Source organism: Varroa jacobsoni, unplaced genomic scaffold (genome assembly GCF_002532875.2).
Source record: "Varroa jacobsoni isolate VJ856 unplaced genomic scaffold, vjacob_1.0 scaffold_936, whole genome shotgun sequence".
Taxonomy (NCBI): domain Eukaryota; kingdom Metazoa; phylum Arthropoda; class Arachnida; order Mesostigmata; family Varroidae; genus Varroa; species Varroa jacobsoni.
Window position 1 is genome coordinate 42,954 of NW_019213838.1, and position 25,928 is coordinate 68,881.

At 41.5% G+C, this 25,928-nt stretch overlaps 1 protein-coding gene and 1 long non-coding RNA gene across 11 annotated transcripts in view; both read right to left on the bottom strand.

The window, feature by feature from the left end:
- The window catches only part of LOC111265134 (heat shock 70 kDa protein 12A), a 72,362-nt gene that overhangs the window by 30,189 nt on the left and 16,245 nt on the right, over nucleotides 1–25,928 (bottom strand). The window lies entirely within an intron of this gene.
- Nucleotides 17,363–20,688, bottom strand: LOC147752855 (uncharacterized). The gene is made up of 2 exons (XR_015312938.1): nucleotides 19,887–20,688; nucleotides 17,363–18,552 (listed from the first exon to the last, which is right to left on the bottom strand). It is a non-coding gene; the product is annotated as an uncharacterized LOC147752855 (long non-coding RNA).

Below are 25,928 nucleotides of genomic sequence, written 5' to 3' on the forward strand. Positions count from 1 at the left end.
CGATTTATCGTAAGTTAAAAGTTTTGTTACAACTGGGAACCTTATGATAGAGTTTGTGCTGTGCTTTAGAGAGAAAAACAGCTGAAATATATTACTGTTTTGACCTCGGTCATAACCTGCGATCGGTATGATGGAGAACGCAGCTGTGATTGTACCGGTTAGAAGAGTGGGGTGTATTTGTTTTTGGAAGATCCAAGATATTTTCTTTTGCTTCCATTTAGTCAACTTTGGGGCTCATTCCACTAATAGCACTCGCAGGCCTCGATAGAAACTGCTGGGTTGTTTAGCTAAATATCAATGATAAGCCATTAAAAAACTATTTGGTGCCGTAGAAACAGTAGAAAGTCATTAAAAAACAAGATCATGTTTCGGTTGCAGTTCATTATTTAGCATGACAGGAGAAGCGAAAGTGTGACTGGTAAAGTAGATCGTTAATTACAATCAGTATTGGTTATGTAGACGTGGATTAATTCCTGTTAAAGATGGCGACCTTGTCGTTTGCAACAGTAGATATGGCTAGGCCCACTGTTATAAACTAACGCTACCACTAACCCAGGATCGGACCAATAGTCGACTGAAAGCTATATTGTCTCTATGAGCCTGAACAAAATGTAAACTTTACGTGTAGCATATATGATCGTCATATTAGGAGGTAAGATAAAAACATATTAGCATTTGGTTGTCGGCGTAAGCACAATGGAGCATCTATCGATATCTCCTGATTGCTCGTAATCGGAAGTCTAGTCAAATAATTGTCAACGGTCGGACACAATCTCGCTTTCTGTTTCAGACCTTGCTAGCTTCATATCGTATTATGATTGTATCTTTATATTATGCGGATTATAAATGCATTTCCTAAATATCTGCCTGCAAACCATCGGCATTGGGACGTTTCACCCAATGGCGCTTTCCTCAATATCATTTTTAACGGTTTTGCGGGACCGCTATCACAAGAAAAGCTAGCGTTGCTTTCAGCGCACGATAATGATTTATTTTTGACAGACACTTTTGTCACAGTTTGACGAAGTATATACCAGCAATGAAGAGGACTCAAAGAAATGCAGAAAGGCGATGATCAACACAGACCAGCAAAGAAGAAAAGAGACATTTTTGCAGAAGGAAAAATTACTTCTACGAAAGGTGCCGAGAACCGGCGTAATTTTCCTGCTGTCTGCCGAAATGGACGACGAGCTGCGAATAGAAATAGCCCTATTGGTTTTTGGGTGTTGAGCAATTTTTCGAGTGCTGGTGGCTTGTCTTAATCCAGACTAGACGTTAGCCAGTAACGAACCCCACCAAGCTCGAAGTAGCGCACCTAAGGGGACCCCCAAAGATGAAAGAAGATTACTGTTCATTAAAATCGAAATATTCTAATCACTACTCTGCACAGTGCTAAACTGAGGCGTAAGACAGCAAATTGATTGGCATCCTTTATAGAGATGCATTAAGGACGTTGAGCTAGTTCATTTTGCATTTGTTGGGGACAATTCCAGAGGTGTCTACTTCTCCCAAACCGCTTTTATCGCGTTTCACTCAGGTTACAGAAACGTATTTTTAAGACGTCTCTCAGCTATTCTTTTCATTTACACATGCGCTGTTATCGTGTCTCCACTCTTCTCATATTACTACCACGAAACGAGGGGGTTTAGGGGCATATAAACCCAAATAGTACTACACGAAAAACATTAGCCGAAAACACTCTTAAACGAAAAGGGAGTCTAATAAAAATACACCGTGTTAACCAAGAACAATATATAAAACGCCGCTATTTGGCAGCTGCTAAGTGGAAATAGGCTGGAGTTTCCCTATAGGTATAGAGGAATCGATTTGTTAGCGAATAGGGCCAAAGAAGAGGCAAAATCCCATTGTCAACTTTTTCGTTGTCTACCTTCTATATGGCACTCTGCCTAGAAACCCGGCTATACAGAAGCCATATTCATTTGCTTAGGGTTTAGTTGATTGTTTGATATCTCTGACTACCACGAACTACTCAACAGTATAAGCTAGACAATGTGTGTCCTTAAATAGCTAGGAGATCCGACTGTTTGCTATAGACCATCGCTTTTAGGTGTAGATGGTGTGAGAAACTTCAACCAGCTTTAGTCGCATTGGCCTGTATCGCTGAACGGTTTATTTTTCGATGAAAAGGTATTTATTTTTTCTCTTTTTTTAGTGCTTACGACATTTAACACATCTTCTCTATGTCATCTATGTGAGCACTCTTAGAGTGTAGTACCAGTCGCATAGCCGGGGCCTGTTATACCATAGAAACATAGACAGTGGCGCAGTCTTGGACCTCGTAACACACTGGGATTAACACTCTATGGCAAAGACAAAACAATACTGTCATAGTCATCGTAGTAAAGGCGTTTCATATTGCCTAGATGCCATGACCCAGGTCTCGTAACGGTCGACCAGGTGTCTTGGTAGAGATCTGATTCACTGATCACAGGTTATTTGTTTTTGGTCAACAAAATTCAAATACAACGACCATCCCATATAAATGAATGATGTTTTATTGTATCAGGGAGAAGGACAGGGAAGATTGAACTAATTTTTATAGTAAGCTTGACGATCAACGCTCGATGATAATATTAACATATATGCTATAGACATCAATGAAGTTCTTGTGACGTGTTTGCCTATCGAAGTTAGATACAGGTAAGATGGTCGATGTTGAAAAGTGGGCGTAACAACACATTGGTTTCAGCTGAGAGCTAGCCGTCTGAAACAACGCTAGTATCGGACAAACTGGATTGTTTTTGTTGGAAATATACGGCCGATTAATATCCTGTGCGCTAACATCAACGCTAATGTCAAGGTGCAGATTTCTTCAGATGAGTAGGATATCGAAACCCTCGCACTGAAGACGATTTTGCTTATCCAACCGTATCATCGTTAAGCACGTCTAGCTTAATTCACATTGTTTTTTTTTATCTACATTACACGGTACAATGTTGAATTGACAACATACAAATACGTTATTTTATCTTGCTCACTCACACACTGAATAGTGATGTTTAACCTTATACCTAAAGATAGCGGTGTAATTTAGGTACATATGGATATACCTTGGCCAGATACTATCAACAGGTCACGAGTGATTTTATTAGAACGCATTTTACTGCGTTATCCATACAATCGTACGTATATAGGTAACAAAAGAGAAATGACTTTTCTGATTAGCAACAACAAACAGACGGACCCAATTTATTCAACGCCCATTTACGACGACAACGACGCTTAACAATGCAAGGGGAAGAACAATGAAAGGAGTCAAATTATCTGCCATAATACGACAATTAAAGCGTAGACAAAACAAGCCCAAATTACCAAGGCGTCCAGCAGTCACAGTCGGTTATAAAGTAGGTAATACGTTATGGAGTTGCCAATATAACTAAGTGTACCATTAATAAATACACTATAGACAGCTGTCAGTGAGGACAACAACATCGTCTCATAATTGCATGATGTGCGGGCTCAAGCGGACGCATCGTCCTGGTGTAAGCTTTTTAACTAAGCCATTTCTTCATTCTGATTTCCATCGTTTAGACCTGTAGCAGGTCTTGTCCGTAATGCATACCGGTTCTTTATAACATAATTATACTATTTTCGAAGCACTAATTCATCATACGCGACTATATCTAATTCCATTTCATGCGCCATACAACAAGAGTAATTAATAGTCAATGAACATTTTTTTGTGAGCAAATCAATTGCAAGTGACCGTCTTGTCTGTTAGGCCTTTGTCTTTTTTAAGGCACGGACAAAGGGCCAATGTTTAGTCGAAGACGAAAACAGCGAACGGAACGAAAAGAAAACAATCCACCCAATTCTTTCATCGCTGAGACGAGTTATTCAACGTCGAACCCGACGCCCCATAAGGCCACATTGGCCAACTTATTGACGCACCATTGTCGTCGGACGGAGGCACGATTTTCACAGGCCCTCAGCTATAGCAACAGTGAGATAGGCTGTAACGATGAAGTAACAACGACGACATAGTCACAACGACAAAATCAGCAAACGGAATAGCGATACTGAGCTCTGGTAGACATACGTCTCGATGCATTAGGTGTAAAAACACACACTTTGAACTGTTATTTTCGGTTTCAGTTCAAGCCGCAGCAGTGACCTAATATATTGTATTTTCTTCAATGCCTACCACACTTCGTTGCTATCGTTGTTTTTTTTTTCTAACTAAATGTGTATACTATTATACCGAACTCACATCGTTTCTTTCTATTCGCCAAAACAGCAGCTTCATACTAAAGTAAAGCTCTTTTGCTATTTCGATACGGCTTTAACCTTCGAACAGCCTTCATCGGCAGCAGACGCTAAACATAATAAGCGAATAAACGGTTTTATTTAGCGAAACCCCTTTTTTGTGGGCAGTCATAGACAGCCACCATACGCATGCTGACGCCCACTCGAAATTCATGTTGCAGCGTCGCGGTACAGCCACGGCGCGTACATACGAAAGTACATCGTTGCGGAAGGGAGGGGGAAAGGGAGGTAACAACAACAGACAACAAAGATAACACAGCGAACAACGATTTGTTTAACAAATACACTATCATCATCAGGGCGCACAGGATTCAACTGTTGGATAAGGAAAGAAGTGTGCATTGGGGTGCAACGACGTGCCTTTGCTGCTCCGCTGCTATACGCTGTGAACGGGAGAAACTAAACTTGATATTTATCATTAAAACGTCGAAATAACACTGCTACATTAGCGGCCAGCTGGGCGCCTGCGGGTCGGTAGCAAGATGACTACTAGCCATCCCCTTGAAATGAATCAGTGGCGTTTCTTCGTAAGATAGTTATTGTCCATTTGGTGTCGTGCTATGGACGGTGAGTAGACCTGGCGATAGATTTTACCACAACTGGTAGATATTGTACTCCGTAGCCCATCTAGTCGGGGAAGTTCATCAACGATCGACGGCTGTGGAGACGGTCGGCCAGATGGACTTCGGCTCCGTCCGACACGTGCAAATCAGGCTGGACAAAATAATATCAGTTTTCCTAGCAACTACGTAGATGAAGAAGCAAAATTGGTCATTATTTGTTATCCTTGCAGGTGCTGCTGGAGGAGAAAACAGTTGCACAAAATGGTCCTCAGTTGTAGGAAACAGGACATGGCTTTCGGTAAGCACAAGTGACAATTCACCTAATGACATGCGACGAAAAGAGTAGCGAGATAAGTGGTTGGCCTTTTTAATCCTCTGCATCGACAACTTTGCCGAGCCAGTAATTTGCAGATGCGCATTACGTTTAGATTGTTAGATGTAAAGATGTTTTCTAATCCTAAACTAGGAGCCCGGTGCCTTCGCCGAAACAAAGATTACCTCAAATATATCACGGATGAAGGATGTAGTAGATGGATACTAACTCTACTGAGTTTTCATACTGCAATAACCTTATTTTTACGCAATCCTAGTTGATTCGTTCTAACGGAATTCCCGCGTTTACCAAATACCCTTCTGCAAAGGCCACCTGGGACATAACAACTTTCTCATCTCCAATACCGGTCTGTAGATAAAAGCCACTCTAAGAGATCACTTTAAAAATGCGATCCAGCCACAGCCAGCAGAATCCCGTATACCTACCTACATGATGCCACAATCGAAATAATTACGTTTCCATCACAAAGCGTCTTCGACAAGAGACCATACAATTATATTTCTCTGGCGCGAACGCCAGAGAAATACAATTTTTTTTTACCGCCGAATTTGCGTAGTGCATACATAGGCTGTCAGAGAAAAATATCAATACCGAAACAGTTACATCTTCCTTGTGACTCGTTTTCAATCCTGCTGTTGTGTTTCGGCTAATAATATCCTACTTTTTCCTGATCTTTTCACCATTTTTCCCTCGGTAAGCTGTAGTTGATTGATTACGCGACACAACGCTCGCGGATTTTTCAGCTCGTTGCTAAAAAGTTGCAACGTTTTTTGGCTAGTATTTATACACGGACAAGCGCGTGAGCAGACCGCTATCGTGTTGGAACATGTGTAACATGCAACAACAAGCACTGTTCATTAGGCAGCGCTATGTTGTTACATGGATAATTGTATTACTCTTGCGGTAAATGCGACCTTCCATCCGCTTCGCCTCTGATCATGCTTAATAACCAGAGATTAAGACTGAAAGAGGTTATGCAGTCGTTGTCTGTTTGGCGTGTGTTTGCGAAGTCGGTCTGGTATGATGAAACGGGCTATATAGAAGCGCCGCTATTGGCCCGTTGCACCCATATAATTCTGTTGTTAGATCATTATTTTGCCCTGATTGCCAACTATCTTTAGTGTAGATTTCTACGTCTTACTCCAGTACCAGCTTTAACCACTCGACCACTAAGGGCTACAGTAAATAACGAAATGTGTAGTTTCTAGCGTATTTGTTTTATATTCATTATATTCTTCATTAAAACGCTTACCCCTAACGTGGCAGAATATACGAAAGGTGCTAGTTGCGTTTACATGTTCAGATGACAGGCAATAGAATACTACTCACTGTGACAAGTTTCGTTTGTGACCTAGCTAACAACACATTTGAGTGATTCCGTCTTAATAACACGTGGTGCGTCTAATAATTGGACATTTACATCAAATGAATGCCCTTCATCGTGCTGCTTGTAGTAAACTATTGGTTCGCGTCGACACGAACGATTGACCAAGAATGATTGATCTTAGTTTGTTCAGGATAGTCGAAGCTTGCTAAGCGCAAGGCCAATAGGTATGACAAAAAAAGGAGCCTACTATTGTGCATATATAGACGGAGCTGTGGCTTTATCATGAGTTGAAGGAAAGCGTCATTATCGACTAAACTCAAACATTATCAGATTATATTATGAACAATGTGTTGTGTTCAGAAGAGTCAGAGCTCAACTATCATATATACGTAATAATAGACGCACGTTCGGCAAAAGCCGAACGTGCGTCTATCATTTGGACGAGGGCAAATCATAATATGTGTGTACTAAATAGCAGAATAACCTGTTTTTATTTAGGTGTGAATCTTTCGACGGAGCGTCGACAGGTATTCGTTTTCCTCCGGGTTATAGATAACATTTATTATAATAACTACAGTTTATGACCGTGATAATTATTACTCTCCTTATTATCGATGCCATGGGAATTTGACAAGTTGCCTACGGTTCGAACGAGCGCATGTAAAACTTACTTTCATAGAAGAGCTTATGGCGTTAGCTTTTCGTCACTGACTGCGGCAAATAACCTACGCAAAAATGAGGGAATTTACCCTCCTGGTGAAGCACCGTGTACTCTGATTGATGAATCACTTAGTAGTTACTATGCATAGACACCCTTATTCGTACGACGAGGTAAACGGACGTATTCTAATTATAGTTTTTTTTCTTTGGTCTAAGCACTGCATGAATATATCTTATGGGTTAATCGGGTACAAAGACCACAAACGATTACTTTCATACAATATCAACATTAATATTGCTTCCATAGATATAGTGCTTATGTACCAATAATAGATTATACCATATGGATCGAGTTCTATTCGTATTGGCCTATTTTTTCCTGGAAACTTCATGGGTCCACCTTCCTCGAGGTTTGTGACATGGCGTCTGCATTGGGGCACATTGTGAGCGATTTATGAGGTCAACTTGTGTCAAATGGTGCTTGTTCGTTGTCTGATGTATAGCAGAATTTGTTACTCCGATTAATTAATCAACTGTAGGATCGTTTGAGTTGATACTATACGTAGGGCATTGTTTGCCCTGCGTAAACTATCATCAACCAGAATGCCCGGATCATTCCCGTGTAACCATGCTAAGCATACTCGAGGCGTCGAAGAATAGCACTAAAATAAACAAAAAAACATATCGCTAATGTGAACGATGGTCGCAACATCAGTGGTTCAGGCCCTATTGTGTAAGGTAGTCTGGCGAAAAGGTATGCCTATTGCTGACCACGAAAAAATCGCGACACGCCTAAAAGGGCAATCTAAACGTAACTAAAAACTTTTCTGCCTATTCTTTTTCAGATTCGTAATTCATGCCACGGGGCTACGCGTTTCGTGCTTCGGACCATTTTTGCCCATATGCGATCTCATCGTCATTAATTGATTTGATCTTGTCTCCCATTTTGCTCGCCCGCGAGCCCTGGGCCGCAAATGCAGATTTAAGCATGCTACATGCGTGTTCTTCAACGCCCCAAGTATATTGAGAAATGAACATATCTAGAAAGCACAATGACCGCCACGTTTACACAGAAGTTCACCAGGCGCCCTCAACGTAGACACTGCTCTCAATTCAGCGAGACTTTATGCTATGATATTTAACATATGACTAATACTATGGATGTATACTACATGCGTTTATAAGTAACACGTAGTGCAATAGGTTGGCTGTTCGAAACAGCCGCACATTTATTAAGAACGTATTACGCATATGTTTTTCTCTCCCTTCTTTTTATCGAACATAAACATTTCTAGTACAGGCGGCCCGCTCCTACACCGACAATGCTACGATTAGTAATAATGTAGCGCCAAGTGCTTGCATACCTCATCGTTCCGTTAGCTTCTTGTCCTAATTCGACCTTGCAACCTTCTCCTTAGACCGTCATCAACAACCCTCAACGGCCATCGCTGCCACCCACAGCATAATCTCTAACATCATCATCATTACTATAGACGACTGGTCAGCGTCCTTTGCTTCGTTCGTATGCAACCGATTTAGCTATGCATCGTCCCGCTTCTCTTTTATTTTATCCTCTCATAATTAAACTGTTACATTGCGCAGTTTAGAGCGTCTGTCTGCGGTGATCGACGGCCGTCCACAATCTTCTGTTCGATTGACTGCCTAGCTAATTGGCCGTTCGCTGAAGCGATCAAGCCTCTGGCCAGAACCCGCCGCCACTGTCTGTTTACTATCTCGATATCTATATACGTAACGTCTTAGTAAGTGGCCCATCCATGAAGGAGCATACCGATAGCCTCGAAAGGTAACGCGACAAACAATAACATTAGCAGTAATGGCGTGGTTTCGCTGATGACAGTCATAATGAAAGCAGCGCATTAAATGGCGTTGACTTTGACATTGTCGTGCTTGTTAATGGTGATGTTTTCTAGTTACGTCGTTGGACGACAATATCCACCCAATCTATCGTGTTTGCAAAGTGTTCGGGCGACGAGCTTTGTTCAGTCAACTGTTCAACGAAACAAACCGCTCTTGCAGGTGGTTCGCGTACGAGACCTGCCGTTCGTGGTGCTGGTAAGAGAATTGGATAAGAAAAATAAAGGCAAAGGCTTAGTGATCAAGGGCTGACTAGCTGATCGCGCACAAGTAAGTGAGCTAACTTTCGTAGCGTCGCCAGGAGACCTCATCAACACAACGGTATGATCTGCACTATGAGAATCTGCAACGAGAGCCAGCCGGACAATTTCACTTCATCTGCTGAGCCCTCTCCTCTAACCCCCCGGCGGCCGCGTTATTCTAGTTTCTCTCCCTCAAGGTGCTCCTTGTCCCGTCCGTGCGATCCAGGCGCAGATACAACGACAGCTCTGACTGCGACACTGCGTTATGTGCGGAACACCGCTGTCGTTGTTGCCACAAAGGTAACACTTACCCTTTACAGTTACCACAATAAGTACTCCCGTGTAGTAGTACTACCGCTTCTATGGTTAAGATTAAAGGCCGTGTCTGCGCGCTTCGCACATTGGAGCATCAGGAGCCAGCGAATCGCACCGCATTTTACGGAGGTGACGCCGCCGCCGCCGCCGCACCCGCTGGGGCAATGATCGTTGAAAGCTAGCCCAATGCTTTCGGATGCTCGACGAATGAGCGAATCGATGCTATCTCATGGATCGCAGGAAGCTTTCTTGCTCATATGCCAATAAAGAATGGTGAGTTATGAACAACAACAACAACACAGCTGTAGCCGCAGCGGCCGCGGCATATTGTCCTGCAACGTCATACTGTATTTGCTTTCGCAGACCGAAGTCAAACAGGTCTCGATAGCAGACGAAGAAAATGCAGGTCTACCTACTAGCGGCGTTATCATCTAATTGACTGTTCAACGGAAGGCTAGCTTGCCAGTGTCGCAGAGGTAACAAATATCCTCTTCCATATGATGCATATTAGCTATCGATCTGTTCTACGGCACGATGCTAGATAGCGACAATGGCCAATAACGATAAAATTGCGGAGATAAGCAGAGATTTTTTTACTTTCGCTTTGTGGCTCTATTCAGTCCGGTAACTATACGATAATAATAAATATAAGTGCGTGTATGCATAGCTATAATACAATGGTGTTTCCATTTGTCGGCGGATTTTCTAGATGTACTTTAAGCTATGTAGGAAGTCGATAAAATAAGGACAAGAAGAAGTTAACCGTCCACGTATTGTTTTAGAAAGCACAACGTAAAAGATCGAAAAAGTTGTTCGGTCCGTCCTCCATAGCCTGATAATAAATTAGATCGTTTTCTAGGTTCATTTATTTGCAGCTATTTGTTAGGTTCACTGAACGAATTTGTATCCAAAGCTTCGTTTATCATTTCTAAATTATCGAAGTATCATCGACTGTCTGCATGAAGATTTTTGCTGATAATTTAGAATAGCTGTTTCACATAGTTTTCACATTGTCACACTACTTAAATCCATGTTATTCGTGGTTAGATCCCATTGAAATGTCTAAGACAAATTGTAAACAATGACAGTGCGAACGCCGCGTCTACTATCAGACCTTTTATCGACTACACCATTCATTAGCACTGGAATATAAAGCATTACGCATTATAAATGGAACAACTCTATAGATAAAAAACACACATCTGTTGAACCTGCTTCTATGAGACAGTCGTCTACCATGCAGATAGAGAAACAATCTGTGCCAATGGTACTGTACCGTTACCTCTTACTGCAGCCCTGCTAACTAAAACAGGTCTACCTTTTGCCGGCCAAAAAGCTTTTGAGCGGCCTCACTCAGGAAATAAACCTTAGCTACATCGGTAGGTGTATTTGGAGACGACTGCATCGGTAACTTTTCAACATGACAAGGTCCGCTTCGCTTGATAGAAACGATTCATATGGTCCTAGCATGCTCCGATCATTCAGGTCTAGATGCTATTAAAACAGTTTTAGAAACTTCATTGGCCTACCTGTGACATCACAGGACTATTTTTATGTTATGGAATGCTTTAACAACTGATGTTTGTCCATTTAGGTATATAATGTTAGCCCGTCGAAATACATGATCTTTATTTGCAGAATTTATTTATGATCTAAATTTGTGAGCGGTGACGATATTCTGAATAAGACTGAGAAAAAAAAATATAGAACTATTCGTAATGACTCGCATTATGGCCTGATAGGAGACTGAGGACGAATGTTTTCGGTAGCACATTGCATTTCCTTAAAGCCGCTCTAATCTAGCGCCGTAAAGGTACTTCAGGAGTGCACAAGCTGGACCGTAAATCTAGTCAAATCGCAGATCAAATTCTATAGTTGGTTGACCAGCAAGAGGCCGCGCCCATACTTAACTGGAGTACCTCGAAAAACCTAAGCGAATAGCCTAAACTTGACCCAGAATCAAAAATCTTGAATGCTCCTTCGCGGAGCACATCGAATTCACTCTTCACTGTTACTGCTGAAATCTGCCGTAAACCGTTCGTTGTCACAGAATGGGACACGAAGCCCAGATAGGCCCAACCCCTTCAAGTCGACTGTACCTAGCAACTAGAGCAGAATCGTGTACACAGTCAACCAGCCATTTGACACATTTAACGACTTCTTACACGTTATGTTTGCCATTGTGACGGTAGTAGCAAACGGCTTGTCGTACATACTTCATATTATTACATAACTGCAACCCAGACTCAATTAGCTATTGGATACCATCAGTAAATTACATAAATCCTAGCGCAAAATTGTACGATGGCCAATGTTTTCTATTGGACAATGTCGCTTTATATGGCAGACAGTTTTTGTAAAGGTAAGCCTGGCTAACGAGAGATGCTCATATAAAATCGTAGTTACCTGATGTCGAGTATTGTATTTCAATAATGTAGTCTATAATATTGTAAACTAAAAGGCATCATAAAATTGCTTCGGCAATAAAAATGTACAGAGTTATAAATAAAGCTCTTTTGGCAGGACAGGCTTTTACATATCGTAACAATATATAAAAATGTAAATATGGTCTGTACCACTGTGGTGTATGTGTTGTGACGTCCTTTCACGCCAATGGCGCGACATCAGCTGTTAGTGAACGATAATGCTACTGGGACAAGCTTAATAACCCATTACTTAGGTCATCATTCATCTCTTCTAGTGCCGCCAAGTAATAGATCAAAATAAAAACATTCGGACGATACTAATGGTCATTATGAGCTATTTGTCTCGCACCAAACAATGTTTCAAGTTTTACTAATATTGGTTGTTATTGTCAATATTTAGCCCACAGAGCCTTGTTGGGATAACTCCCCCATGGTAGCGAATAATGAATGGACACGACGAACAGCTCAAGCGTATACGCAGATACAATATGATAACGTACAGCTCAACTAACAATAGAGAAACGCCACTGAGAAGTATCCATATTTATCCACCTATTACAAACTTCAATGAGAATCTCGTCCGTAGTAGCTTCAGACGGACCCAGGAAATGACACCACTATTTACCGTATAAGCAATACTATCTTCGTGTGTTATAAGATTTCTAGGCGAACGTACGCGCCTCGGGGGAATTAATATTTCAGTAGATTTTTTTTGTTTCGTTCACACTATATATATAGTTATTTCACCTTCCCGACTCGGTCAGTGTTTGATTGCCATTCCTGCTGAATGTCCTCCTCTGGCTTCCTCTGCCGCTTTTCCTACTTCACTTAACGGGCCTTGCTATCTTTTCAAAACTCTTTCAGGCTAAAAGCTGCATTATCGAAGCCAGCCGGAAAGCCGTCATTTTCCTTGTACAACGAAAAGATTTTCAGCCCATGCTGTACGCTATGCATCGATTCTCGCGGACGTAGAGATGGATTCGTTTTTGGGCACGAAATTGCAATTCAGCCATAGCTATTGGGTAGCAAGTGTTTTTTTCTCAAGAAATTCAGTCAGTCTTTCTAAGTGACTGTTGGACGACCTTAAAGGATAGCATCGGATAGGAGATCCGTTCTGACATCGTGTATCTATCTACCGGTAAAAGTCCAGCTATTAGCCCTGTCAACTAGTATTACATTATCGCTCTAAATGCTGAATCTGTTGTCTGAGCCTATACATGTAAAAGCAAAAAATACGCTGATTCAACAACGATCAAAATAGAATCGAAACAAAGGCAGTCATTGGTGAGAGCGACCTCTTCCATATACTGTTTGCTGTGTATTAATTTGAAAAGTCATACCCAGAAATTGCTTTGCCGCATTGGAACCATCGGACGTCATGGGACTAAGCGATTTATATACACATATATATATATATATATATAACTTCGCTTTATCTTCTATTCTACATTCGATCCACGTTCTTCTTTACTTCGTCGAGCAAACGAATTAACATTAAACTATTTACCGGCCGTTGACGGATCACTTCTATTTTATGACAACATTAGCTATATCGTTCATTGAAAGCCGTAATCAGCCCAGCAAAATTACGGGCCCGATGATCCATTTAGTCTCTCAGTCAACATACTTTTGAAAGCTAGTTTTGTATGGAAGTATGGAAAAACAAATTCAACAAGTGCGTCACTAATATTTTAGCCAAACATATAAAACGAATAAAATATTATTAATTCACCTATTCATATATATATATATATATATATATATATATTTATTTATTAAGCGTATATTAAGCCTATATAAAAGAAAAGTCGACTATGTTGTTCTCGTAATCTTTGATGCGTCCGACAACAATGCGCCTACATAATCAAAATGGAAGAAGCGTCAGACAGAAATATCGCCACGCGGAGCGGAAGTGTTACATCATTGTTAGACAACGCGGTCGTTCAATTACTTGGTTCAACGAAACTATACTAAATCTGTGTGGACGGGTATATTCTGCTAGAAAAAATCTGCCCAGATAGGAGGTACCTGAAATACCTTAGCATATATATATATATATATATAGAGCTTTTGAGACCCAGTTTGTCGCTTTTAGCAAACACATCCCATGGGATAGAACACCACCTAATATCTACACTATAGTACACATTACAAGAGTGGACATGTGGAGTGCGTTCCAAAAATGGCGCTTATCATCTTCGTGCCTGGGTTCACTCAAAGAACTACACACCTACGCCATTTATAATTTCGATGCAGACTACTAACGGCAGGTATTATGCATGGTAAGACGTAATAATAAATAAACAAGCCACTTTCTCCATTTAGTTTTTACGGCCCAGTTAATTTCAGCGATGAATCTTCTAGAAACTAAAACGGATGATATGGGTGGCTCGTTAACGGAATGGGTAAAATCTGGTAGGACGGCAAAATCGCGACGCTTACTTACACCGATGCCGCTGCGGCAGCCCTAGTAGCCTTATGAACAAACGAAACGGGCTATGATTTTGCTCCGCGTTGACCACGGAACGATTCAACTGGTTCAAAAGTTTGATCATAGAAATTATATTCTTAAAGTGAATTAATGAATTGACCATGCCACATGGCACCAGTGCCAATTGGTTCTGGTTGCCGCAAGCAATTTCGCGTTGTTTCGCTGACACCTCCATCGGCGTGCAGGTCTGCATTTCCGTCAGGCGAAACGATTGCCGATGACGAAATCAACGTCCTCCTGCGTTGTCTACGAGCGCCATATTAACGTTCCGTTGCAGTAAAATCGACTAATTCTACTCGTCTTCGCTCTGCTGCAGCTGTGGCTCTTGGCAACACCACGAATTTTCCGCCTGAGTAATTGAATGTGACCTCAGAATCACAGAATAATTATACAAACAAAAACAACAAATATAAAAAAAAAGTATACATTTATGCTCGGCCCTATTCGTTGGTGTCGACCACGAAGCCGAGCTTCTCTCGAACCTAAATTGCGCTGACCTAGCGTGCGGTACAGGATTTACGATGGAAAAAGTTAACCTCTCGAGCAGACGACAAAGCTGTTTTGTAAGTCAAAACAAAAGGATTGCCATGGGAAGCTAAATCGGTAGCTATACATATATATTGTTGTCAATATGGCTGCGCATCAGTCTCTCTCCCTGCGATTGCAGGCCTGCTCGTTTATCGATCCGTGGATAAAGTAAGTAAACAGCAGTTAAAATCGAATCTAATTACACAATCTTAAATGTCGCATCGTTCTTGAATGAATACTACAGATTTTTTAATATATCATAAAACGCTGTATGTGTTCAGAGTGGCTCGTCCAATCGGCCGACTCGGTTCATCTGTGCCGTACGTAGTCTTCGGTTTGCCAGTTCGTTTGGTAACTATCAGCGTCGAATATTCGACGAGGTTCAGCGAATAACCGACCATTGTCAGGAGATCCTACACGTACATTTCTCGTCGTAGAAAAGTCCAACAGCTGCGGCGGCAAAAATAGTTTGCCATCATCAAGGAATCTAGGAACATTGTCTGCCCTTAATTACCATATGACTATCGCAGTTACTGGAAGCACGAAGAGACTCACTGTGTCGTTGAGCGTATATGTACAGTATGTCGACATAGAGTCGCGCGCATCTGAATTTCTTTAATTGAACAAGATAAACCAGAAGAAAGTAAAGACTAACATTTGCTGCGATGATATCATCGCTAACTAAAGATCGCTGTATGATTCGGCCCCCGCCGCCATAGCCTCTACAGCCCACGCGGAATACCCCGTCGACTTATCTAATATACGCATTCGAACGGTCGAATAGGGGTACGAGTGGAAAAGAATAGGGGCAGTAAGACCCTACACTGAGGTCAAAAAAATGAACGTCCGAGCGTTGCTGAAGGTTTCCAAAATAATATGTCGACGAATGAACGTTCCTTACCAGTAGATGAATAGGTAAACTGAAATTATCGCGAAAGAGGCAGAATGAAGGGAAAAGACATAGGAAAGCACACGGCTGTCGAGCAAACAGTGGCCCAAGCAAAGAATCGACATTTCTCAATAGAATATAACCTCGAACCTAGTCATTGCGGCGTGTTCTGTTACCTGAAATGATGAATGAAAAGGTTCCTCAGCTTTGGCTCGGTTTGGCTTATCATCGGCGTGTTGGGGTCACTCGGTAGCTTTTACCATATCCCATATGTACGTAATCAAGTAGAGAAAGTAGGTGGCTCAAGATCTCTAATACACATCCGCTAACCTCGTGTGTTGAATTCGTTTCGTACCATACGGATACCGCAAGAACTTGTTATCCAAGCCTCCAAATCAATGACTGTTTTCTATATCGAAACGCCAGAATCTCTCCATTACTAATATTTAGTAAGTATTTTATGCCACTGTATCGGGCTATAGAAATGCTCTAAAGGGATTCCCTTAGCTGACCCTTTGTCGGACGGGAGTGTCTCACAACTTCCGACTTTATAGATTCTAATGACAGTGCCACGGAAAGCTTCATTACTATCAACTGCATCCACTCAGTCTAGGTAAAGGCATTTTATCTCTTCTAGGAGATCTTTCTCCCTTCCTGCTTAGGTCTCTAACGACCTAATGTGTCTTGCTGTATTTGTCACCTGTCGTTGACAAACGGTTCACAACTATCAGATGAATACTGTCCCTTAGCGGAAAAAATTGTTTTTGACAAAAAGAGTAATTACTTGCAACGCAGTCAAGTCGCCCTAGCAAGTTACGTCAGGTGTAAAATGTAAATCTGTTTGGCACGATACGCGGCACGACGAAAAGGTAGACCATCGTTTGATCAGCAAATCGTCAATACCAGTCTAAAGGCCTCGCAGTAGTTACATTTTACATGAACGCGTTAAACCCTTTTTGAGCTGCAAAGGTTGAATATATTACGTTGGCTTCACTAGGTCTCACCTACGCCAAAAAGGTATATGCACTATATAATAGTGAGCAACAGACAGATTTGCTCAACCAAATAGCGCTGCTTTATATATCGTTTATAATATAAGTACTACGCGGATAAACAAGCTCTCAGAATTTCTGTCGACTAAATCTTGCTTTGGCTTGTGAAAAACAAAGTACAAAAATTGACAAAGAAAACGACCAAATCACTATAGCATGTGGATTCGTATCTATTTTAATCAGATATATGTCTTATTACTCTTCCCTATAACCTAGCCTAAAGAGACTTCAGGCCTACATGGCCTAAGTTCTGTATCCAAAGTTATTGGAGTCGTTTTACTACATTGTGACATTTAACCCCTGGAGCTTCATCCTTTACCTAATATTGAAGCTGGCTGACTAAATAATAGGCCGCCAAAGAAAATGTAAGCTATGCTTGAGACATATTTTAAGAGTTATTATTTATTATAAGAGATTCTAAGTGACATATTTTATACATAAGAATATTTTCCAGGAATTCGCAACCGTAACCAACTGTATATATATTCATCATACCGTAACACTTGAAGCTATGGCGAAACATTTTTTTTTCGAAAGTACAATTTCAGGTTTGTTATGTAGAGCTCGGTAGATGTCTCGTAAAAATTTAATTTTTATTTATTACACACGCGGAAAACATTGTTAGAACCGTTGTCGAAATGATCCATGCATACATACACATAACACATGTTTTACGTCCAAACGAGCCTTTTTCTGCCTTAAGGCTTTGTAATGCTTCGACTGCCAAGATGACCAACAAGAAAAATTAGCAGAAAGTAACGCTTGTGTTCGCATGCGGCTTAACTATGGCCGAATCATTTTATTTATTTCTGTTGACGTTTTTTGTACATTTTATAAAAACAGATTTCGAGGCGCATGCACGACATACGCATCTCAGCAATGCCAGTCTTTTTTTTTACAGTGTTTCACACTAGCATATGCCTCGTTCTCTCATACAACCGGCATGAACCTGCGGGAAGGCGTCAGCTCCAACCCTAACTAAAAGATCCATTGATAGAACCGGTTGACGTCTGTTTAGCCAGTGTCAATAGCTCGAAGTAAACCGTGGGGCAATCACGCCTTCACCTGTTTTCAGCCTTGCTTCATTCACGTGAGCGATTTGCCCACGCAAGAAGAAAAGATCAACGACGCACAAACCCCTGGGCGACAAAAAAAGGCGAAGTAGATTGACCAGTGTCATCAAACATTTTGTAGATAGCTCTAGATTCCTGTTGCTGGCCGCTTCTGTAAGGCAGGTAAACGTGAATGAACTGTGACAATCGTGGTAGTAGATGAGGGCGATGCTAAGACAAAACGACGTTATTAGGCACCGTTTTCGTTGCTTTTTATCCGAATTTAAATGTAGCGCCACTGGAAAAACCAGCAATGACAGACACAGCAGTGGTAGCTGCCCGCACTTATTGCTTACCACGTATGCCGTATCGCCTGGCTGGACACGCCTAAAGTTGCTATTGTTTTGGTAGGTAACGATCGGCCATTTGAAAACGTCCGTCTGTAGCATACACGCTGTCTATAGATAGTCGATCAACCCATTGCGTGCGTGGTCATCAGGAACAACAATTGCTAAACATGAAGAATGATATTAATGGAAAAGTCGAAATAATTTTTAGTTTTTGGGTAGAGTAGTATGGTTAAAATAGTAAATAACAATCTGAAGGCGTGACACATTTTCCGCAGCGATTTTGATAAGATCAAGACCGTGTAAGACGGCCACGACGACTGGCCATCATTAGTTGCTCGTCGATGATGCTGACGATTCGGGAAAGTTTGCACGTATACAGTACGTCGATAGCTATTCGGAGACGAAAGGCGAATCACAAAATGCGTTGGTTCACAAACAGGCAAAGGACCCTGCCCACCACTATCTTTCCAAGCAGCACCATATCCCTCTACTGTACATTTAAACACACTATTCACACGTGTATAGGATGTAATTATCTACCAAATGTTCAGATAATTTTTACTATCGCCACCTGCAATTATGCTGTGAACCCACAAACGCACCGGTGCTTCCCTTAGAAACTATTATTGTTACTATTGTATTTAAAATACGGGTTTGAAATGCAAACGACCACAGCTCACCTACTTTCGTTCACTCCATGTTACGTGGACGTAAGTTTGACGATGGTTAATGTGTGTACTCGTTACTTAGTACGGCGATGAGTGTCAAACTTGGCCTGACGGGTCCAAACCTAAATACAAATACTACGGAGTCGGGCCAATGAACACGACATCCCTACCGTAAATGGTGTGGACATGGGTGAACACGCACAAATCTGCGAGGAACGAGCTACGCCCCTACGGCGGACCTCAACTGAACGTTACAAATTGAATTGAAGTGCCGCAAATCGTGGACAGCGCCAATGGATCTGTGCACTTTGTGTGTACAATAAATAACACACTGTGTATGCGCATCAGTTACTTCAGTTTCGGAGAGCTGGTGGAAGAGACGTGCTGGCCATTTGTAGAAATGTACCGTGCCATCAATTCAAGGTCAACAATCTCGTCGCAAAGTTATATAACAATATAACAAAGAAGCCGTGAGTGGGCTGGCTTCTGTGTTGAACTTAAGAGCACATAGAGAACTTCTCGATGACGTGGGTTCTTCAGAAGAGAGGTTTCGCATGCATAATAAAGCTCCGTGTGTGAAATCGCTCCTCCAATAATAGGTCGTGAGGCAGGCCCACAACCCATTGCATGTGACCATCATCATCTCTGTGTTACGTTGGTAAATTCGTCACTGGGCAGAATTTAAAACTCTCGGTCCTTCCCATAAATGTGCATAGAAATTAAATTGTCTATTATATTTCAAGTCAAGGGAAGTAGTCGATTATAGTTAAGCTCAGATTGAGTTTCAAGTGTTACACGCTATTTCAGAAAGAACTTTTCCAACTTACCGTACACAATGTAATATCCCAGTTTAACTTATCGCAAGGTGCCATTCTATATCTATTATAGAATAATCTCAATTCGCCTTAGTTTACCAAATGCATAATTAACTACGTTATTTCTATCCTAAAAATAGCTGCTTTTGCTATTATCTATTTCGTACTACCGGAAGTGAAGCGCAGCTATTTTAGGACATCACCTGTTATTGTCTCGTTGTGTACAATGTGTATACGAATTTAAAGCAGAATTTGTTTGTGTCAGCCGTTAGTTTAAACAAGCTCAGTGGCAAATCACCAAAATGACTGGCATATTGATTCCCTATTCATGTTAGCACTTGCGTCCCTACTAACAACACCGTACATAGCACATCGAGCTACCATCTACTATATGTGAGCTTTTTTTCAGGCATACTCTTTCAAGTTTCGTCCTCTGTCAACACAGGGCCAGGCACGACGCTACGAATTTAACTATACAGCCACAATTAGTACGATAGCTCGTTTCATCGGGGTTCCCTTTTATCACCTTTTTCTACCTGCTCTCGCCTTCGTGTGGGTGATACTTGGGCTCTTCCTGTTGCTGCCTTATGCATTCTTCCTGCAGGAAAATCGATCTACCTCATGTGAAGGCATGTTGTGCCAACATTGTCGTGCCGGCGTAGATTCGTTTGGTGATGGGGTAACCGCTGGCCAAGACGAAGAGCTTTTAATGATAGAAGGCGAAGCGACGGTGGCGTCTGCAGCGACGACGTTCGTGCCTATTTCACTCGCTGGCGCGCTAGCGTGAACGTTGCCGGTTACGTGGACAGGGGGGCAGACGCTGTTTCGTATGAAAACGTGGTAGCGGTTCGTTATTCGGTGCCGTTACTATTGTTGTCATTACTGGTATGTTTGTTGCTGATTATGTTGTTGCTACTGCGATGGGGTCGGGAACGTGATAATACTGATTAGATAGAACGTATATACAGTCTGTATATGGGAGGGCGTTATGCAACAAAATGAAGTGGGGTTACGGTTACGTTCTCACACTAGCTGGATAGAGTTTAAGGCCTTTCGCCCAAGTTAATACGGTATTCAAATAGCTAGCTAAGTAAAATCATAAGCAGGAGGGCGGTGATTGAGTCAAAGCTCGATGCTGAAATGCAAGTGAGCGAAATGATTTCAGTACGGTTGTCTGTTACAGCTGTGTCAACCTATTACTGCAACAAAAAGAAGGTGATATAGACCATTGTTGCTTTTACCACCATGACCGACTAAGCCGCGTCATCAAGACATCTTGCTAGTGTATAGCTCTATGATCAATTATGTACATGATGGAAACGCGTGTTGCAGACATTGACAGTGTTTCTTATTTTCGGCCATACTATGGTCGGCTATAATGTTATTATATGTGTTTCAACTCAAGGGATCGATAGAGAATTTTTAGAAGAATATCAACATTTTTAGATTTCTTAGTTAATTCATTTCTAAAAAAGTTGGTATTACAATGACTGTTAACCTGTTATATACACCTGTACAAAATTATGGAATTGTTAGTTGAATATGTGGAAATAATATCGCCTTTTGCCGTAATTGTGCTCATGCAGTTGAAATAAGACATGATGACAGGAAAGCCAACGACCAAAGTGCAGGAACAGGGTAATAAGCGCAGTGCTCCAAAGGTTCTAAAACAACCGGGCGATTTGGGCACTAAATGAAGCGCTTCTGAGCCCGTTTTAAGTGGCATCGAAAAAATTGGCATACGACTGTAGCGTCGGCTATATCCTTGGATGAAATTTGGCTCGCCTCTTCTGAGGTTTCAAATGCTTCAAATTACTAATAACTGTTACGGTATACCGCAAGCCGAGGTCGAACTAACGGGTCCTCTTAATTCGCTTCTATTGACATCATATGGTCGATTATTATGGTGGCGATAACAAATACAAAGACGGTTCGTTACGAAGATTCCTGATAAAGGGTATAAGGGCAAGAAAGGCGGTTAGAGGGACAGAGCCACTGGGCTGGGTCACCGTGTTTGCCACTACAATGAGTCAGACCAGATAACCAATTTTACCTTTGCGGAACCAGTGAATTGTGTCGTCAAGGGAGCATATTTGATGGCATATCTACTACGAATATCGTGAGAATTTCCCTACAAGTTATAGCTATTATATGATTCACGAAGAAACGATTACGAAACTAAAGTCAGTGAGCGACTTAGGCTAAATTCGTACTTGTTTACATGTAGATGTTAAAACCCGGAAGACATATTGCCAGGTTCGTAGCCATAACCAGCTATCGTAAACAATTTTAGAGAGCTAAGGCAACAAGGTAGAGAAAAGTGGCGAATAATCGTAGAGGGGTGCAAACATTGCCAGCCTGTCTGACGATAGTGATCAATGTTTGTAATGATCAAACTTGTAAGCTAATGGCTCGACTGCCAGTAACATCCTAATTATGATTTTCGATTAGGGGACAAAAACTTTTGTCTTTTTTCGCTTTCATTTAATCTTCGACAAACATATTACAGTGCCTAGGTAAAAAAAAAAAATACCTGCTCATTAATAGCAGTATAAATATTATGATAATTCCGCTGTAAGTAACCTGTTTAGTGACTGTTGTATGAAATGTAACTAAGCTCAGATTCAATGTATTCCTGTACCCGCTGGCCACGGCTGGTATCGTTAGATTATATTATTATATTATAATAATGATATTTTTTCCAAAATCTCCGTTGCTCCTAAAAAGGGGTGAGTTAACACTTATTGAGTTCTTGGTGCACAGAGTGATCTCCGAATTGCAAGATTCTGGACAATGTCATTTTGTAGGGCCCTACAAGGACAGAGCCTAGTTATTTAGCAGAGTTTAGAGGCTTTAGAGGCATACATAGGCATTCTCATTTCTTGATGAATTAATCGTATGTAAACAGCATTTGATGAAATAGATCACTCATTCCGGTAGGGTAAGAGATGTGTAGGCACTCACATCCTTATTAACCATTATTGCCAATGGGACGCATCCGAAGACACACAGTTTGGCAACTCTCTGCCCACAGAGAGTATTATTCAAAAGGAGCTTACTAATATACGGGTACAGGCGAATCTGAGGGACAGCTTTCATTCTTAAACTAATCGCCCCTGCTGAGGTCGTCTGTAGTCTTGGCAATAACTAACTTGCTCGGCACAAAATATATGATACAGGCATGTTACGCTAAAATCAAAAAAAAAATTGTATGCACAAAGGTAATCAACGTAGAATCATTAACAACAGCATGACCCGTACTACAAGGTAAAATTCTGACCGGAAGATCGATCCTGTCAAAGCTATAATTTTCAACGGGTTTAAATAACGTACATGATATAACCCTAACTAAAGGCCCTTCTCGTTCATTTTAAATTCAAACAAAAAAAAATAACACGAAACAATAAGCTGATAGGCCACCGTGTCGTAATAGGCGCAAGTGACGCTAGTTGAAACCGAGCTAAGAAAGACCTTGGGTGACCGAAGATGGTATTAATATGAGTCGGATAATATAACATTCTCAAGAGGAGATACTTGACCCTATTCGTGGATAAGGTTCATAATTCGTGAGGATCCTTATATCTCACAATTGGCCAGGGCTGTTTCCAGAATTTAAAAAAATATGTTTTTCCAAAAAAACGCAAGCTTCACAAGAACAAGACAAAGCTTTTCATATTCCCGGAAGGAAGCGAAACATCGAAACAACTGACCGGCTGGAACGCCACCAGGTTTGTGGAAAGACGAATATATATAGCATTCTACCAAGACCTAGCTTCGTATGAACAGCTAGATATCCCATTATAAATTTATTACATGTTATTATTACAAACAACCTGATCTTTATGGAACATTTGGCGATGCTGGGGTACCTCCTGAAGTAGATCTCGTGTCGACAACTTCGCAAAGCAGGACATGATCATCACCATCATGATACGTTACCACAGCATCTCATCTATTCTCCACATGGATGTGAATAGGCCGCAGAACTTTTTTTTGCAACTTCTTTCTTCGTCACCCACAATATCTTATCGTTACCCCCCCCCCCCCCCAAAAAAAAAAACGCGCGGCACCATAGTTGTGGCACCTCTGTATGCTTCAAACCGGGTTTCGAACATAAGCCATGGTCATGTTTTTTTATAGCGTTCAACAGCTCACCGTATTACATGGCGAAGCCTTTCGCTTAAAAAGAGGCAACTTCACTAGTGAGCCATCTATAATTCAGCACACTTGCGTCACATGAACTTCCTACAGCCTCTTTAGCGTTATGCTACTGAATAGATAGATGATCGACATAATTTGTCCACCGCTATTCTTTCGTATAACCACCAGACTTCTAGCAGACCCATCATCCTAATGATACATGGGCATCGGACTTCTTATTCTCAAAGCGGAGAAATGTTTAGGCAGGCAAGAGATCTTCTCCTTGACGCTGCTGCTGAGCGAAGATGTACCAGACCCAAGTAAAGCCCCACGGGAGGTCTAGTGTGCGTGATAAAAGTGCGGGTGATTCCAGAAGCACTACCGAGCTTCTGGTATCGCTTGCTGGCTATCTGACAATGAAATCATTCCATAAGAATATGCGTGGCCTCGGTTAGTACTACTGACACAGCATGCCTACCAGTAATGTCCAAACAATTAAGTGCCTAGCGCCAGAAGACGGTCTTGATTCGTACACGATTCTGGCTCCCAGAAGCGGCACCATCAGCTTCTCGTCCGGTAGCACCTGCTTCTGATCAGCTGATCATACCTCACAATACACTGGCGGGTGGCTAACACAAATGGCTACGTAAGGCTATGCCCCTATAGAACTGCATTATTCAGTGGGAGTAGTAACCTACTCCCGAAGGCCGTGGCCATAAAAACTGCCCTTTTCGCATTATCACCAGCTAAGAACAAACAAATTGAACTAATCGAACGAGCGACTGAGTAGATATACACTTCTGTTTAGAAAAAGAGCCCCTTCAGTATTGTACTACAGTGATTATCGGTGGCTTTTCATCTCTTGAATGCTAAATATTGATCACAGTTACCCATTTACATTACAGATCTATATGTCGATTACCGTTTTCGTGGGTTGAAATTTGGGTTTAGGAGAGCCTGAAGACATAAGGCTAAGAGACGCTCACTGGATGAAAATATTTGGATCATCGTATTCTGTTAAAAACTCACAGGACTTGATTTTGCTTTTCATTGCATCAAGCCAGGACGGCCCGTGCAGGATAAATGTTAACGCTGTATTTAACCTCAAACACTCGCTGACCTTCTGGCATTGACCGTTCGTCCGTTGCACGCCTAGGCTGATCAGATCAAATCAGGTGCTGTTATACGCCGTAGTATACGTGCCTATGATATATCGGAAAACAATCTGCCATGGAGAACTAGTAACAATGTACAGCACTTCAACTATTTTAATTTGGACGTCCTGTATCCGGATAGTTGACCGTAGAATACGCACTTTTTGAATGTAGATGCTATAATTTCATAGTTTTTTTTTTTAAATTTTCCAATTCGAAACCGTCGTCGCGCCACTGCAAGTTTGCTAGGCCGTTTCAAAAAGAGTTTTCTTGCGTCGCAAAGCGAAACCTGCTAGTCGATATATTTCAATAGAGCTCTGCTAAATATAATCGATTACCTCTATGCTTAAGCGAATTAAGCCAGGAGCAGCTGCATATTGTTCAAGAGGGCCCGTAAGGTGTCACTTATGCAATAGGGGTTAAGTATTTAAAAGACCAAAAATAAAAAACTTACATCGTTAAGAACTTTCTGCATTTTACGTTCAATGATGCGAACATTGAAAGTTTAATATTGTATTAGTACAGCGTACAGTTAGTGATCTTGGGGACACAGCGGCTGACGTGGCTTTGCATGATTATCATAATCCATAATGTTTTTTTTTTCCGCTAGAAACGAAAAGCTGATTCGCAATAGAAGTAAAACGAGCGTATATTTTTAGACATCACGTTAACAATTACTTTTGCCAGAAGTATCAGTGGTTACAACCGGGCTTGGTTATGCGTACTCAACGGAAGCTCGAGTTAACCAGACTCCAAACGA